The sequence below is a fragment of the Podarcis cretensis genome, assembly GCF_951804945.1.
Source record: "Podarcis cretensis genome assembly, chromosome: 6".
In the NCBI taxonomy this organism is placed as follows: domain Eukaryota; kingdom Metazoa; phylum Chordata; class Lepidosauria; order Squamata; family Lacertidae; genus Podarcis; species Podarcis cretensis.
The window spans coordinates 61,010,022-61,028,370 of NC_137175.1; the positions used below are offsets into that span (position 1 = coordinate 61,010,022).

Below are 18,349 nucleotides of genomic sequence, written 5' to 3' on the forward strand. Positions count from 1 at the left end.
TTTAAGATCTTATTGGTTCTTTGTGTCACACGATCTCTGCTGGCCTTTGATTTGATCCCTGGCATCTAAAAAAGCAGGGTCTCAGGTAGCACCTGAGATGAAAGTCCTCTACCTGAGACACTGGAAAGCTGTTAGAAGAGACAAGAAAAGACAACATGAAGCCCTCCAGATATCAATGGACTGTAACCTTCATAATCTTTGACCACTGCTCAAGCTGTCTGGGGGTGATGAGAATTTGGAGTCCAATAACATCTGGAGTATGCTAGATTGACTACCCCTGAGGCAGCCAGTCTGATAAGGCAGCCTCCTGTGGTCCTATTCACATCAAACAATTGATTAGAACTTTTGGTCCTCCAGATGTTGCTGAACTACAGCTCCCATCATCCCTGGTCACTGACTGTGCTTGCTGGGTCTGATGGGACTTGTCATTGAACAACCACTGGCCAAAGGTTCTCCACACCTGATTAGATTATCACCTTGGTTCTACTCTGTAACCACCATGGCTTTATTTATTTATTTATTTATTTATTTTAAATTTGTTTATTGAATTTATATACTGCCCTATACCCAGAGGTCTCAGGGTGGTTCACAAAACAAAAACCATGGTTCCACCATGATAGGATAGCTAAATAATAACTAATCTGTATCCAATGATCTTTTACATGTGTCATCTCTTTGTTCCTTCATGACAAACCCTGTTGTTTCCCTTTGCCTTTATCCTATCTGTGTAATATGAATTTCAAGTCTCTTCTGAGACTGTAGCGCTTTGGGGTCCTGCACAGCACCTGGCACACATCTGACACCCAACCTGCACAGGTAAGAAGCATAGATGACCCGTTATCACAAACAGGGATGTATTGTTGCGACCTACAATTTTCCATAGGTTGGATGTCATTGTGTGCTGTACAGAATTATAGATGCCTCCCAACTAATAAGAATAAATCACTGCATCTCTTCTCAGTAAATGCTCGGAAGAAATCACTCTTCCTCAGACATATGCCATGAGGTGCCAGTTATCATAGGCAGGCAAGTGAGGAGGAGGAGATCTGACATCTTAATGGGTTTCCCCTTCAGACCCTTGTAGGGAAGAAGGAGAGAGAAAAGTGGAAGGAAAGCTGTTTATCCTCCAGAGAAAGACCCCTGATTTGGATTTAGCTTGTGAGCCCGGGGTAAGTGGAATACATTAAGCAATTTTATTTGAATTATGGGTGGGTGGCAATCTGTGTTAGTGCACTCTGCTTAAGAGAAGCAACACTGAACAAGGAAGGAGCTTTCAATTCCCATGGAAGAGACCATACTCAAGTCCGATGAGGGGTTCAATTATGGGACGACGAACAAGAAAGAGATTGTCTTGACTGAGGCTGCCACCTTCTGAGAATACTAGAACTTTAAGTTTTGCTGGTTCTAGAAGTTAGAAAATGCTGGGTGACTAAGCACACACACTCAGTTATGTCTACAGCAGAGGTGGCTAAGGTGGTGTTCTTCAGATGTTGTAGGGTGCCAGCTTCCATCAGCCCCAGAAAGGATGGCTAATGGTCTGAGATTATGGGAGTTGTATCTGATAACATCTGGATGGCACATTGGCTACCCCTAGAAATGGGCCCTGACCAAAGCTCTGCTTGTACATAACAACTAGAAGACCCAAAAAGGGGTGCACACCCTTATTCACATCAAAATATGCATTTAGCAAGTATAGCGATGCCAACTTATAGTGGCAATGCATAGGTTTCAGCTGCAGCAGCTACATGAAGATATTCCTTGCCAGAGATTCTAACCACCTCATTCCAAATGGGATTTATTATATGCAACATAGTCTTTAGGGCGAAAGAGAAAGAATAAAATTCTTTTATTCAACTGTGAAATTAAATGTGGATTAGATCTGAACTGATCTGTCAGCGGATTCGAGGCGTCATGTGAATTGCTCTTATTGCTTAAGCTATCTGACGCTTGCATATACGAAATCTGTCCTAAGAGTAAAAAGAAGGGCACTTTTTAAAGCGGGTTAAAAAATCATAATGCCAGATTATTTCTGTGTCTCCCAGGTAGCTGTGGAATTCAGGGGGAAAACAACAGAACACGTATTGGCAGAGACAGTTATTCCCCCCCCCCCTGGACTCACCGAGTATAATCCATTGCAGAGTTTAGGAGTACATTGGGGCCCCTTTAGAAAGGATAATTATGACAATGATTACCAAGAGGTCCCTGAAAAGTGTAAAAAAAAATCATGCTGATTAGCTTCCAGCAGTGCCATCCAGCCTTTGCAAAAGAGCCTGAAGTGAAATGAGAGGGATTGTCCATTGCTGTGTGTTAAGGGGAAGAATTCAAATTGAGCATCACGCTGGGCAAGCACATCGAAAACAAATACCTGTGACAAAGGCTCCCTGCAGAGTGGTTGCATACATCAGATGCAGTGCTTCCCTGTACACAAACTCTGAGATGGAGTTAAGGTCCATTTTGAAACTGGTTTTAATTGTGAGTATCAATGTGTTTGTTTTGCAACAATGGCAGCAGACTCCGCTGGTGGAGCAGCTGCAGAGAGCAAAATGCCAAAGGAAATAACAATTTAGCCTGTGATCCTTTAGGTTGGAGCCCTTGTGCCGAGACAGATGCAGGATTTTTTCTGTTTGAAGAGCAAGCAAAAACATACTGCTGTGGTCTTATTAATTAAACTCAGAAATATCAGCAAAGCCAGTTTGGTCACGTGACCTTCAGCTGCTCCCATAAGTTTCTGATATTGAGGCAACTGAGAGAGACAACCCTCTTCTCAGTCAGTTGGAGGAGTTGATTTCTTCCCTCTGAATCCTGGCATTGCACCGAGGAGCTCAGGCAGGTGCTTTGTGCAAGACACAGAAGCCCTGTACAGGCATTATTGCTCCTGTGTTCATCCGGACAGGAACAGGAAGTCATCTAGTTACCCTGGCCTCTAGTCTTCACATGGAGCATTACCATATGTAATGGTGGAGCCTTCAAGCACACAGCTGTACGCATGAAGTCTCTATAGCAACAGTCATGCTGTTCACATGAAGACAAAAAGGTGGCACTGCCTGCATATCTGCACTCCCATGCTGATGAGCATAGGAGCACAAATGCATGGTTTGGGCTAGTGGCAGACCTGAATTTGTTACCAAGTGTACACTCAACATGGAGCTTTAGCCAGTTATAATCCCCTGAAAAGTGTTTACTTTGCAAATGTGCCTTTGTGGCGTCTGTACTTTACAGCTTTAGTGTACACTTCAAACATCCTTTGTAAGCAAGAGTTGTCCTGAAAGGCAGTTAAAACTGAACAGATTGGTATGAAAAGAAGTAGTGGCATGTGAACTGCACCCATTCAGAATTCAGAGAAGTGATATTTGAAATCACTGCAACTGAAACAGCAAAATATCAGGGACAAGGATGAATTACATGTGTTACAGTAATTGTCTACCAGCAGGGAACACAAGTTGTAGTAGTTTATACAATTGATTACAGCCCCACTCCCAATTTGCCTTGAAATGACTGGGGTGGAATAGCATAATGACTATGTGATTTGCATAATTAGTTACATAAATGACACAAGTTTCATAATTTTACCACAGCAGACAGTGAGACAAATAATGTAGGTTTTGGTGGAAGACAAACTGCAGCAGAAGGTAAACAGTGCTGCACGTGACCAATACAGGGCAGGGCAGAAAACGATGTCTTCGTACATCCCTAGTTCCAAACATACGCTTAAAAATCTATACACTATTTCTGATCTTGCCACTGTTTTTCCAAAGGAATACCAGAAATGTACCAAGACACCTAGTATTAAGTTTTCATAAACAGAAAAGTGTGTAAACAGGTAATCAGAAAAAGGAAAGACGAAAGACAAATGTACTATATGAAATTCTAAGCGCAGCGATGACTGACAGCAGGCTGTACTTTGGGTACCACATTGTACTACATTTTTTGTTTCATTATATGTTGGATAGCTCAATGAAAACATCAGTGTGGTGTGCAGCCAGCAGTAAGTCTATGTTAGGGATTATAAAGTAGAAGGCTAAAAATAAAAGTAGCCTGAAGGGTAAAATGCCTTTCTATAAATCTATGGTGCAGTTATATTTGGAATGCTATGTACAGTTCTGGTCACCCCATCTATAAAAGGGCATCTTAAGAGGCGGAAAAGACAGAAAAAGGCAACCAGATCATCAAGAGCTTGTGGCACATTCCTTAAGAGACAGGAATGGCTTACCCCCAGGATGTGGACCTGATTCTACACACACACACACATTTCTGGTTTCCATAACCTACCAGTTTTGCTAGCAGCATCACCAAAACTAAAAATATAGTATAACAGGCATGCATACCTCTCCACTCACCCCTGCCCCATGATACAGATGGGTTGATCATTTGCTTAAGGGGGAGTGATAATCCCCTTCCTCATCTGATCATTCTGATCTGTAGGATGAGACTGTGTGCTTTTGGGGGGGGGGTATGTAAGAGTGTGCAATAGTTTCAGGTGGCCACACATGGAACTGGCATTGGTTGGCCAAGGGTGTCTACAACTTTTGGGCAAAAAAAAAACAATGGTTAGCCACCCCTAGTGGGGTGTATGTGTTTTAAACATGCGTTCAATGCATGGTGTGTACATAGTTTATGAGCGAAGCCAACCACATATTCTCAAGTGTGATAAAACTGGAATGACTCAGCCTTGAAAACAAATGCTGCCAAATCCAGAAAAATGTGCCTTGATGCCCTTTCAACCACACCTTAAAACAGCCTTCCAATTTCCGCCAGTGCCCTCCTGATGAGTTTTCACTACAATTTCTATCAACCAACACATCCAGCAGTTAGAAATTTTGGGAGTTATAGTCCAAAATGTTGGGAAGACACAAGGTTGGGGAAAGCTGCCTTAAAGGTCCTCACTCTAATTGCCTAAGGTTCTTCCAATAAAAGTAAACTATCAGAGGGAAATGGCATCCACGTCTATGGGTGATAGGCTGAGTTGAAAAACTGTGATGCTGTTGGCTTGTCAAGCTTCCTAGAACAGCTCTGAGGTACTTTACAAAATTGCATGGCTGAAGTTACTCTGAATGTTCTGTGTAGGAAGACCCTATAAATACGAATGAATGTACCTTCCTTTTTCAAGCAGGCTGATAACCTCCATGTGCCTCGGATATTAACTGGTCCTCTTACACACCCTTCCAAGGACAGAAAGCTACGCCATATAGGCTATGCATGTATGTGAGCTTGTTGCCCCCTAGTGGCTCTGCTACAGAAGTTGCAAACAGAACTACTCTCGGTGGTTCCTGAAGTCTGGGGCCAAAAAGAGTCTCTTTCATTTTGAGGGCTTTTCCACACCAAGGAGGCTAATTGTAACCATCTTGGTCATCAATCCCACCTTGAAGCCATTTTCCATTGTGAAAACAATGTGTAACTTTCCAGTATTTCTTATGGTTGTTTTTCTTTTTTAAAAAGGTGAACATTTGCCACAATATAGCTTCCTCAAGACTGTTCAGCGCAGGTGGCGCTGTGGGTTAAAGCCTCAGCGCCTAGGGCTTGCCGATCGAAAGGTCGGCGGTTCGAATCCCTGCGGCGGGGTGCGCTCCCGCTGCTCGGTCCCAGCGCCTGCCAACCTAGCAGTTCGAAAGCACCTCCGGGTGCAAGTAGATAAATAGGGACCGCTTACCAGCGGGAAGGTAAACGGCGTTTCCGTGTGCGGCTCTGGCTCGCCAGAGCAGCGATGTCACGCTGGCCACGTGACCCGGAAGTGTCTCCGGACAGCGCTGGCCCCTGGCCTCTTAAGTGAGATGGGCGCACAACCCCAGAGTCTGTCAAGACTGGCCCGTACGGGCAGGGGTACCTTTACCTTTACCTTTAGCTTCCTCAAGACTGTTCAGCTATCCATAGCCTTTCATTCCTTAACTGGAAGAATATCATTGGTTTACAGTGGCAAGTAGAAAAGAATGCTTCTCATCGTTAGTTAGATAATTATAACCTACCTTTTTTCTACTTTGGAACTCAAGATGGCCTACATGGGATTCCAAGGTAGGCTTCCATCAAGTCAGTTCCCAGGTCTGTTTAGTTTTAGCAAAGTAGCTGTGTGCCCTTAGACTATGGTCTGGGGCTGAGCTGGGACTCTCTCAAGAGTCTCTGCGCCATAATGACCAAAGGCACAGGTCATTCTTATAGTATAACAATGTGGAGGTTAGCAATTTAGATCTTAAGTGTGTTAGATCAGTGGTTCCCAATTACTGAGGACCCCCTATTTTTCAAAAGCCAAGCCATGGACCCCCTACTTTTGAAAATTTTGATAACTCTATGGTAGTTACCTCTGCAAACGAATTTTTTGAATTGGCTTTGAATAAGCAAATGATTTTAGGTATACTAAAAAACCAGGCCATAAAATATGTGATTTTACCATGCAAAAATGACAAAAAATTAGTTGGGGGAGGCAAGGGATGGGGCCACGGACCCCCTGGGTGCATTCTGTGGACTCCCGGGGGTCCCCGGACCCCTAATTGGGAACCACTGTGTTAGGTGTTTTCACTGTTCTGAGACACACGCAAATGTTTTAATGCTCTGAGTAGCTGTGCAGGGCAGTAGAGAATACTTGTACTATGAGCTCTAAAGAGTGTAGTGCAAGCATGATGCAGTATTAACAGTGCCAGTCTCTGAGCAGGTAAATCGGGATTAAAATCCTTGCTGACCTGGGCTCAGTAACACTCTCTCATTCGTAGGCTTGCTGCGAGTATAAATTTAGAGCAACCTCTCTAAATGCTGCCCTGAGAGCCTTGCAGCATACAAAGGGGGGAAATATTTCTCTTGCTTAAAATATTTTTCCATTGTAAAGTGGAAAATGAAAATTTGTTCCATTAGAAATGTATATTTCTCCCTCCAAACCATGTCAAGTTTACATGGTCACCTACTGATTATTTACAGGACTGTCTTTTTATGCATGCACCTCCTGCTATATCTTTTTTTCATTACTCTGGTCCACACTGATAACTAATTTCATTCATTTGTACATTTCTGATTCCTGTTTGTTATATACTTTCCTTGCCTACAGCAAAGCTTGCTCATGAATTCATCTGCAACTTCATACACTTCCGTGCTAATCAGAGAAAGTGTTAGTTTCCTAGACTAGGAAAAGGGATCTCAAATTACATATTTAAAGATGCGTCTTAGCTCAGGGAGAATTAAAATCCCTCATTACCTTTAAAGGAGGCCAACACAACAACTAATAGCTACAACTAAATTCATTCACATCGTTAGTATTCAAGACTGTCCTTTGAACTCCCATCCTTTTGCTTACCAGGCTCACAGCTTGACCTTCCCAAGTCATTGGAATGGATGGATTTTATGGCTTTAGAAACAGCTTTTCATTCTTCTGTGTTCCTGTTGATAACAACCAAGTACAAGATTGGATTTCTCAACCCACAGGTGAAATATTGAAAAGAAATAATCATTTTAACCACCACTGTTTACTGGTGTTAAATAGACAATATTGTTTCTCCATAAGTCAGGGCCCAATGCAGACCTTTAGATGTATTGGCTTAAACGGAAAACACTTTTATCAGATTTAACTATAAGAATGATAACTGCATACATCTACTTCTAATTATTTTTTAGGGGAATCAATGATCAAGCTATTGCAATCTGGTAAAAATCTACATCTTTGCTCACAAAATCTTTCAGAAGAAAATAAATATTTACAGCATCCTCTAATATTCAAATCTCAGCATTTCAGATCTGTTGTTTTCATTAAGTGCTTCATCGTTTCACAGTTCAATAACATCTTTTGCCGCTTTATCCAGGCAATCAATGCTAACTGACTGTTTTTGCAGTATTCAAGTCCAAAAAATTTGGATCAGCTACAATCCTCAGGCTACAATGCAAACTCTCTTTGCACCAGACTGGGCAGGTGGAGGGAGCTGGTTTGGGTGGATGTATCCCTTCACTGGCTGCCACTGGTGATGAGCTCCCCTTCCACCCACCAAGAGGTCCAGAAGAAGTACTGCTTGACAGGATACCTGCCAACAGTAGCCCACAGAAGAATCTAAAACAGGGAATTCTGGGGGCTTAAGGGAGAGGGAGTAAGCCAGAAGGCAGGGGGCCTCCTCAGGAGTTGCACTCACCCTATGTAACGCCCTCCCATCAGATGACAAGGAAATAAACAACTATCTGACTTTTAGAAGACATCTGAAGGCAGCCCTGTACTGGGAAGTTTTTAGTGTTTGATATTTTGCTATGCTTGAATGCAATGCAGCTGCTGGTCAGGCAGTGGCTTAGCTGCTCTGTCACCCACTGCCAGCAGCTGGCCAGAGTTTGGACATTAGAAAACAGTAGGACTCCTGCATTTACCAATAAAATGTTGCACACAACAAGCTATTTTGTGAATATCCAGGCTTGCCTTCTCTTCCTTGAAGGATCTCTCTTTGACAGCAGTTTTAACATCCTGGTACAACCGCCTGCAATGCAGGAATCTCAGCTAGCTAAAGCATCCATGGCAGATGACCACCTGACCTCCACTTAAAAAGCTCCAAGGAAGGAGAGTCCACAACCTCCCAAGGGGAACCATTCCACTGTTGAACAGTTCTTACTGTCAGAAAGTTCTTCCTGATGTTTAGTTGGACTCTCCTTTCTTGTAACTGAATTCCATTGGTTTGGATCCTACCCTGCAGAGCAGGAGAAAACAAGCTTGCTCCATGTTCCGTGTTCCAGCCCTTTCGATATTTGTAGATGGCTTTCATATCTCCTCTCGGTCTCCTCTTTTCCAGGCTAAACATACTAAACATCGTTTAATAGCTCTGCAATACAACAGCACACAACCAAAAAGTATCACACCGGCTGTTCATGTCATGTCAGACTGCTAAATCAAATATCCAAATTCATGGATATTTGGATTCATGAGTGAGCTCACAGATGCCAACAATGAGTTTTAGGTGAAGAACATTAGAAGGCAGGAAGGTTTGGTCACTGGGGTAAGAGTTAGAATCAGCTGATAACTCCCAAGCAACAACAGCATTTTATTGGTGGCTTCTGCACAGTTAAATGTGCAAAAAGCACTGGTCTATGGCATATGAAAGAATAACACGTTTAATGAGTTCTCACTATGCCAAATTACTTTAGTCTTGTCCTGCCCAGTTCATCCGGTTGCACCTAAGTGGATCTGATTTCCAATCAGAAAGCAAATGAGCACTTGACCTATATATTTCCTTTCATATTTATCCACACCCCAACTTCTGTTTTCAATGACTGCACAAGAACAATTCCTGTGGGGGTCTCCATTCATTTCAAAGAAACATAACTAGCAACAAACTCAGTGTAACATGGAATGGAGAGTTCTGCTCTTCCGTTGTAAAGGATGGAGAAATAACACACACCTGAGCTTCAGGGTTCAGAATATTGGTTTGGAAAAAGTATTTTAAATAATAGGTTTACCTGGAGAAAGTAAATTGATGTAATTGCCATGTTAGCTTCCTCTCATGCAATATTCTGAGAATCTATAAATATACCAGCATAAATGCTGATCTGACACAGACCAGAGTAACACTACTCATATCAGTGGAGGTCTCCTGGATTTACACCACTTTCAGAAAGTAGCTTTTCTGTATTTAGTTTTAATTTAAAAATAAATGAATTTTCCACAACACTGACAGTATTGACCTTGCATATTATCCAAATAGAATTTTTTAATGAAACAAGAATAACACAAGAGTACATTTATAATAGATATGCAAATATTGGTCTTTTCTTAAAGGTCTCCCCATCTACACTCATGGGGCTTGCTTGCCTTACGTGGGAGGTGAACCCAGTGTGCATTTATTAAAGTGACAGCAAAAAAAGGAGTTCATAGCTACAGTCAGAACATCGATTAGATTTTTTTTTATAAAAAGGAAACAAAACATTACAGAAGAATTGTGCTTCTGGAGCTCTCTGTCTAAGAGATATCATATATTAATTTGTCTCCTTCCTGCTCAGCCCAGTTTTTACTGCTGACTTTCCAAAGCAAATCCCTACCTTGGATGGACAGATTAAAAACAACAACATAGCCCTTCTACATTCTATAAGAATCATTCTACAGTGGTACCTCGGGTTACAAACTTAATTCATTCCAGAGGTCCGTTCTTAACCTGAAACTGTTCTTAACCTGAGGTACTACTTTACCTAATGGGACCTTCCTGCTGCTGCCGTGCTGCCACCGCGCGATTTCCGTTCTCACCCTGTGGCAAAGTTCATAACCCGAGGTACTACTTCTGGGTTAGCAGAGTTTGTAACCTGAAGTGTCTGTAACCCGAGGTGTTTGTAACCCACGGTACCACTGTATGTGTCTTGATCTTCTTTTGTCAAACATAATTAACATTCTATGTGCATGAGTAGGCTGGACCATAAAGAAGGCTAATCGCCGAAGAATTGATGCTTTTGAATTATGGTACTGGAGGAGACTCTTGAGAGTCCCATGGACTGCAAGAAGATCAAACGTATCCATTCTTAAGGAAATCAGCCCTGAGTGCTCACTGCAAGGACAGATCGTGAAGCTGAGGCTTCAATACTTTGGCCACCTCATGAGAAGAGAAGACTCCTTGGAAAAAACCCTGATGTTGGGAAAGATTGAGGGCACAAGGAGAAGGGGATGACAGAGGACGAGATGGCTGGACAGTGTTCTCAAAGCTACCAGCATGAGTTTGACCAGACTGCGGGAGGCAGTGGAAGACAGGAGTGCCTGGCGTGCTCTGGTCCACGGGGTCACGAAGAGTCGGGCATGACTAAATGACTAAACAATAACAACAGGCTGGTTTACAAGGGATTCGTGGGGGGGGGGGTGGCAGTGCAAGCATAAATAAATAAATAATCTAACTTCCCGTGTAAGATTTGTGGTAGCAAATTAGGATGAATGTTTAATAAACAGGTCCTCTGGAGGAGCCTTTTCTATTTAAAAGTGAATTTGTTGTGCTAGGGCAGCAGAGCCCTTTAAGCTACTTTCCTTGCACAGATCTAAATTATCAACATGCTTTTGACTCCCTCCTGCAAAATACTTTGATTCTGGGGGCACCCTTGGGAGAAATGCTAGTGTACAATTAGCAACAGTTCTCTCCAAATGTTCAAATGGCAAGGGATGTATTTGCTTCTGCCTTGTTTTCCAACACCTACATTCCACCCCCCCCCAAAAAAAAGTAACCATCAGGGTCATCAGCGGTTAGCATTGTGAGGTATCTCCAGAGGCCCACACCCTAGCCCTACCCACTGCTGATCACTACTATCTCAACCTTGATGGCAACCGTCAGGCCCAGACAAACAGGGGAAAGGACATGGTGCTTTAAATTGCAGGCGTATGCCTAGAAACACGACACAAAAGGTAATCCAGATGTGCCCTAAATTACTCATGATGACCACATATTTTCTTAGGGGAGGAGCTGCAGTTCAGTGTCAGAGCACCTGCCTTGAATGATGAAAGTGCCAGGTTCAATCTCTAACACCTCCACATGAGACTGTGTCTCCAGTCTGTGACCTCAGAGAGCTTCTGCCAATCAGTGTAAACAATACTGAGCTCCATGGACCAATGGTATAAAGGCAGCTCCCCATGTTCCTTAGCCCCACCAGCTTTCCTGACTGGTTGCCTTTGGTGACTAATTCCATTCTTTCTTTTCTCTTATACCTCTGCTTTGCTGTGTCTGTGTGCGTACACACTTAGATGTGCTCAAGCGATTAGCCTTGGGAATATTATGGTTTATATATTGAGTGGACATAATTGATTTGTTCTCAGATTATTTAATGGCAGCAGGTGGCAGCTCCCTAGCAAAGAACGGTACGCCAGCGACAAATTACTTTCTCATATGTTATGCTTGTTTCCTTCATTATGGAATGTACTTAAATGCAGCAAGGCAAAGTCAGATGAGGAAGCCGCAATTGATTTCATATACATTTGCCATGACCCTGTGACAGATTTTGTGAGCTGGTCTAGAGCATGGCCCATGACCAGCAAGAATGATTGTTGTAGTCTAAGAATACCAGGAGGGCCTCATTTCTCCAATCTGAATTTAGAATGTTGATTCTACACCCTCACCACACAGACACATCTTCTTACCTGCCTGACATTAGTAAGGCTCTGTGCTGGCTGAAGCTGATGGGAATTGGAGTCTAACAATATTTGGAGGTCTACAAGTTCCCCATCTGTGCCACAGATTATGTGTATTAGCATACCCCTTAACTGTCCTGGGGAAAAGGGGCATCCTGTTTTTCCCTGCAAGAGCATGGTGGCCATTTTGGACACTGTGCTCCCACACAGTTTGGAGACATGATATTGCCCTGAAAATAGCTTTTTGGGGAGCCACCATCTTGTGTGCCACCCCCAAATGCACATTTTGGGGCTGTCATGCTTGGGGGGAAAATATTTTTCTCCAGGGCCACAATCTCGCACAGGTCAAGTGATTCACATGGAAGTGCAGCCCCAGAAGATGGTTTTTCCATTCATCACATTGGAGGGTATGTATCAGGTATTATCTGCAAATATTAGAAGTTAGTCTCACTGTGTACCATGCCAATGGGTTAGGTGTGGGGAAAGCACAAGCAGATTCAGAGAGAGGGGTCAGTATCCTGCACCCACTAATCACTAATCCAAACAGTAGCTAGAAAAGAGTTAAATTCATTCTCAGTCTTCCTTCCTCTGAGCTCTCTCTGGCATTTCCAAATCTGCTTCAGGCAGTTGGGGAGGTAGGGATTGCTGTAAAACAATTGCAGCAAACAGCATTGAAAAAAGGAGAGCATTTGCACATTTAAGGAGCTTGGGGAAATACCGTTCCTTGCTCCTGTGAAAATACTACATTTGATCCGAACATCGAAATGAGTGAATGTTCTGTACATCTCTGAATGTTGCTGCTTGTATTTCATAATCATTCTTCTGTGGTTCTCCTGGTTTAAGTCGTGAAACCAATATGAAGACATTTTCACACAGACAGGTGCAGTCTCAGCCTCAATCAATCATTCTGTAATTAGGAGCCTGTCAAGAAGGGCTAAATATATGTTCTGGGATTTCAGCACTGCTGCAAGCTTTGTGGATGCAAAAGTTTGCCAGGGAGGAAACTATGGAACAGCAGCATCTATAGACATCAGAGACAGAAATGCTAATTTGGCTTCTGCCTATTGTTGCATAGTAATTAAGTGCCAATCCTCACAACTTTCTGTGATGGCAGAAAATGGGCTGAAAATGATACTGACCGTTGTTTAGCTAATGTCCTCACTCAATACACTTTGGGGAAATATGCATAGATGTACCAACTCATGACCTGCACTTGCGGTTAGGTGCACAAACTATTGCTTCACCACAAGGCAACCAATATGCTGGTTTCAAATCAACTTTCTGAGAAGATTCATCAGACTACCACACACTCCTTTCAGCAGATTCCATACCTCCACCCCTTCCTTCTGAGTGGTCAAACAACAGTTTGAGGGAATAACAGCTGAGGGTGGGAGAGAGCAGCGACTTTAAAGCAAGAAGTTGTGAGCTTGGCCCATCACGCAGAGATCCAGAACTGGTGGTGCTGATGCTCATTGGCACCAGTAGGGCAGAAGACAGTGAGGCCAACAGTAGATGGGAGCCGGAGCCAATGACAAGCAGAGTGAATGGCAGTTTTGCCTCGTCCTCCATCCTACTGAGTTCTATGATGGCAACATTCAGGAAGAGGAAGCTGACAGCCAATGTCAACCCCCTGGGCTGGATGTTAAGCAAGATGGTAGACAGGTGGGAGTTGTGCGAGGCAGAAGGAGGCTGGTGGGACATTGCACCATTTGCCCTAATGCCTGGGATCCACAAGTGAAACAGTTCACTGGAGAAATCAGATGAGATGACACCCAGAGCCCTAATACAGAATAGGAAGTGCCACATAAGAAAGTACAGGGCTCAGGGGAAAGAAACAGGTGCCTTGAGAGAATCAGTCATCCAAGCCAGGAATAGCAAACATTTGGCCATCCAGACATTCTTGTGCCCAGTAAGCCCCAGCCAGAATGGACAGTGGCCAAGGATGATGGGAGTTTTAGTCCAGCAACACCTGCACTACATTGGGAGGGCCACAGCTTTTAACCCAGGCTTCCCACACAACCCTCCAGATTTTCAAGGGGCACATGGAACCGTGTAGGACAAATTGGTTAAAATCACTCCCCTCTCCACTTCCAACAGTGGAGAAATCCCATGAGCAGAGTTCCACTTGTGGAATCTCTGGATCCAAGCCACTGGCTTTGAATGGATTTGTGAACGTTAACCATCCATTGTACATGGCTTTCCTTTGTTGTGTCTAAGTGAGCAGCAAAATAAACTTCTCTTTCTGTAAGAAAACTTACAATAGATCTGTGGCGGTGATTGGATTCTAGCAAAAGGGTCTCCCTTCAGTAATCAGCACCTCTTTTGTTGAATGCACAGGATGAAAGTTGGTTAAGGCTATAGCCAGAAAAGGAAATGTAAAGAATACAATTGAATTAAGAGTGCTATTAAATGCAGTGGGAAGTTATCTAACATCTGCTTAACTGTAACTCCTCTTAGCAGGTAATATCAATGATCCATCAATCAGAGAAAGTGGGGCTTGGAGGAAAGCATGGGAGAGGGGATAAGAAAATCAATATGCAGTAGACGCGGTGGACTAATAGAAAATCAGTATCTGTGGTGCTGCTGCTCACTCACTTGAGATGCCAACACTTTCTAACAAGAGTTTCTGCAAGTGAGTGCCAGGCTGCTGCTGTACTGGGGCAGACAGCAATAAGTGGCCACCATTCCTGACCAGTAATGGAGGAGAAGTTCAGGTAAGGAACAGTCCAGCTCTATGATTCTATGGTCATGGTGCTCAACACACTTCCCCAAGAGGCATTATAATCCACCATTCAATATTTTGGAAATATGAAAACAGGAGAAGTGTGGCATGATAAAGAAAAGAACAGGAGACTGTGTTTTCTTAATGCAAGAAAGCTGTTATACTTGCACAGAAACAACAGGTGCAATGGTTACAGGACCTGATGAAATGTAGCTTATGCCTTCAGCAGCCCTAGGGTAAATGGCTGTTTTTTGGAAAGACATGGTTCAGTGGCAGAGCACATGCTCTGCATGCCAAACATAATGGCTTCATTCCCTGGTATCTTCAGACAGACTCTTAAGACAAAGTCATGTGTCACCTACAGTTGAGCACAATTAGGCTCAAGCGACGCTACAGTAATAAACCGCTTGTGTGGGAAATGGCTTTGCCAATGATAGAAGATGTGATAGGTTATTATAAAGTGGCCTTCCCCAGTAAGGTGCACTCCAGACCCTGACTGCATGGTCAATGGTCAGGGCTTGTGAGAGCAGTGCTGCTCAACATCTAGAGGGCACAAGTTCAGGAAGGCTGTTTTATAGCAGGCTGTTGGCCTTTTAGCACCTGTGATTCTCTATAGTTGTTGAAATCTTTCCAACAATCTACCGGCTCCTAATAATGGTTTATAAATAACACCTTTATAGGAAATATGTCCTTCATACACTGAAAATAATGAATATGCATTTTCCTTTCTTTTCCCAGCTCCCATCTGCAGGGAACATATGCCACGCACAGCCATTCCAAAAGATCAGAAGAAGGTCTAAAGTACACAAGCTATAAAATATGCAGACTACGTCCTCACACAGAAAAATCACATTCCTAAACGGGAGGGGAGAGGGGGTGAGAAGCCACTTTGCTGTTAATGAGGGTTTAATTAATTGTCAGCTTGGCTCAGTCATTGAGGGCTTTCATCTCTGTCCCAGAATGTCATGGTTGCCAGGCCTACATTGGGGTCTGAATTCATTGCCAGTGCTGACACTGCAGTCTTACATTAGAGGTCCCAACCTTCCTATAAAGTGCTTCAGCTGTAAGGGTCTTCTGGTCTCCAATGGCAACTCCAGCTGGTAGGTGAATTGATGCTGGCTGGCACTTTTCAGACAGAGTACAGATGGAGCCACTTCCTCTCCCTCTCTCTCTCAACAAAAAACCCTGTCCAGTGTGAATAAACTAGGTTCTAAAAGGAGCCACAGCTGTGTGCTAGCACATCATAATAGGGTGCATGAGTGAGGTGGGGCAATGGACAGGGAATTGTGTTTGATCAAAGAAGGTTCAACTCCCACTGCTCAGTCATGGGTGGCCCTGAAGCAAGTCAGTGTCTGTCCAACGGTGCTTGATATGTTACCAATCAGCTCCAAAATGCATGAAGGCATCGGCTTGTGAGAGTCACCACAAGAATGAAAATCAGTGGAAACTGTGGTGTCTTTAGGATATATATATACAACCTTTGCACATAAAGCCTGAACACAGGATAGAAGGGCTTGCAGCATTAACACTCCAATATATCTTGCCTATCCAAGCCACAGCCCAGAGCATGACAAGCCTTTGTGTTTCCAGCTTCCAGTAGCAACCAAAACTCTCTCTTTTACACAAACACACAGACCACCTCCTACCTGTTCTCCATCCTAGGATGATATGTCAAGCCAGGTGAGGGGGCAATGCATACCACATTAAGACCAATACCTTACAAACAGACTGCTTTGACTTTTTAGCAGATTCTTCTACTAGATTCTGTAACTTCACTAGATACAGAATCACAGGCCAGGAAATCAAGCAGAGTGACACACACACCCAATAACATATACAGTGGTACCTCGGGTTACTAACTTAATTCATTCCAGAGGTCCGTTATTAACCTGAAATTGTTCTTAACCTGAGGTATCATTTTAGCTAATGGGATCTCCCACTGCCGCCACATGATTTCTGTTCTCATCCTGAGGTAAAGTCCTTAACCCAAGGTACTACTTTCAGGTGAACAGAGTCTGTAACCTGAATTGTTTGTAACCCGAGGTACCACTGAAGCAGTATTATTTCCAAAGTTCCATCATGCCCCATTGCTGCATTTTCCATGTGTATGCTTCTCTGCTATGATGAGGCACCAACAAAAAAAGGCTTCCTATTCAATATCCCCTAATTTAGTATCCTAGTTCAGTATCTCCTAGTTAAGATTCTCCCTGCCCCCATGGCAGTGTAGAGGGTAACCTTTGATAAGAGGAAGCATGACTGACACACTTGCACAAGACTGACATCATGTCTTATTTTACTTGTGAGAGCAACTTTTAACTTCAGCCTCTAAAAATGAATTACAATCTTATTCCAAGATCATTTTCGACAATATTGGTTGCTAGCAAGCTCTTGCTGCTTCTTTTGCATTGGCTTCCCTTTCACCAGCCTAGTTTAGAGCCTGTTCATACATCTATTTAAAACTGTTGTATCCAGCAAACACATGCATGATGGGTGAGCTACCAAATAGCAGCAGCCATTCCATCAGCCCATAGTAGGCAGGGTGCACAAGGTCTACTGGGCCACTTCACCTGCTCAGCTAAGAGGCCAGCAACTTTTAGCTCCTCCTCTCATTGAACTCTTTCCAATTCAGCTAGTTGTTACAAGAAGTCTTAACTAAGAGCTAGTAGTTGAGTTTGCTCCCCGCCCCCACCTTCCTCCTTCTCAATTCCTTTTCCTTTGTTGTCATATCTTTCAGAGAGCCAGTGTGGTGTAGTGTTTAAGAGCGGCAGTCTCGTAATCTGGGGAACCGGGTTTGATTCCCCGCTCCTCCACATGCAGCTGCTGGGTGACCTTGGGCCAGTCACACTTCTTTGAAGTCTCTCAGCCCCACTCACCTCACAGAGTGTTTGTTGTGGGGGAGGAAGGGAAAGGAGAATGTTAGCCGCTTTGAGACTCCTTCGGGTAGTGATAAAGCGGGATATCAAATCCAAACTCTTCTATAAGGCTGAGGGTTGGAGCTACCTTTTCCCTGATTCCTGCAAATTGAGCTGCAAACTTTCTGTGGGATGAAGAGCAGGGTAAAAATATTGAAATAAATAAGTAAGTAATCAGAGACAGAACATATGCACAATACTTTTTCACTGATATTTTTCACACATTTGACTGAGAGTTGTCAATTACTGAATAATCAAGTTATTGGAGATCGAGAAATTTGTGAACCTGGGGAACTGAGTGTGTTGTTGTATGCTGTTTACATAGAAATTCACTACAAGGGGAGTTAATGGTAGAATTAAACTTCATTCCTGGGACTCAGCTACATTAATAAAGAAACAACGATTTGAATGCACTAGAAACATACAACAGCAGATGGCACCAGAAAGCAGGAAATTTTTATACACAGTTTTCCACAGGGTTCCCCCCCCCCTTTTGTTATAACGATCTAATTTCTGACTTATTTATAGCATTTTTTCCTATGTGTAGATCCACCTTGGATGAGGTCTCGGAGCTTACATATCAGTAATAACTTCTCCAGACAAGTCACACCACCAAGGTGACCTCCTAGGTTATAGTTGTTTCTCTTAAAGGATATTTAGTTGATAATGTATACATTG

The 18,349-nt window shown here is 43.2% G+C and overlaps 1 protein-coding gene across 1 annotated transcript in view; it reads right to left on the reverse strand.

The window, feature by feature from the left end:
* The window catches only part of DAB1 (DAB adaptor protein 1), a 666,637-nt gene that overhangs the window by 640,001 nt on the left and 8,287 nt on the right, over positions 1 to 18,349 (reverse strand). Inside the window, exon 5 of the mRNA XM_079982111.1 lies at positions 7,274 to 7,356. The gene's annotated coding sequence lies outside the window, so the exon portion shown is untranslated. The remainder of the gene's footprint in view (positions 1 to 7,273; positions 7,357 to 18,349) is intronic.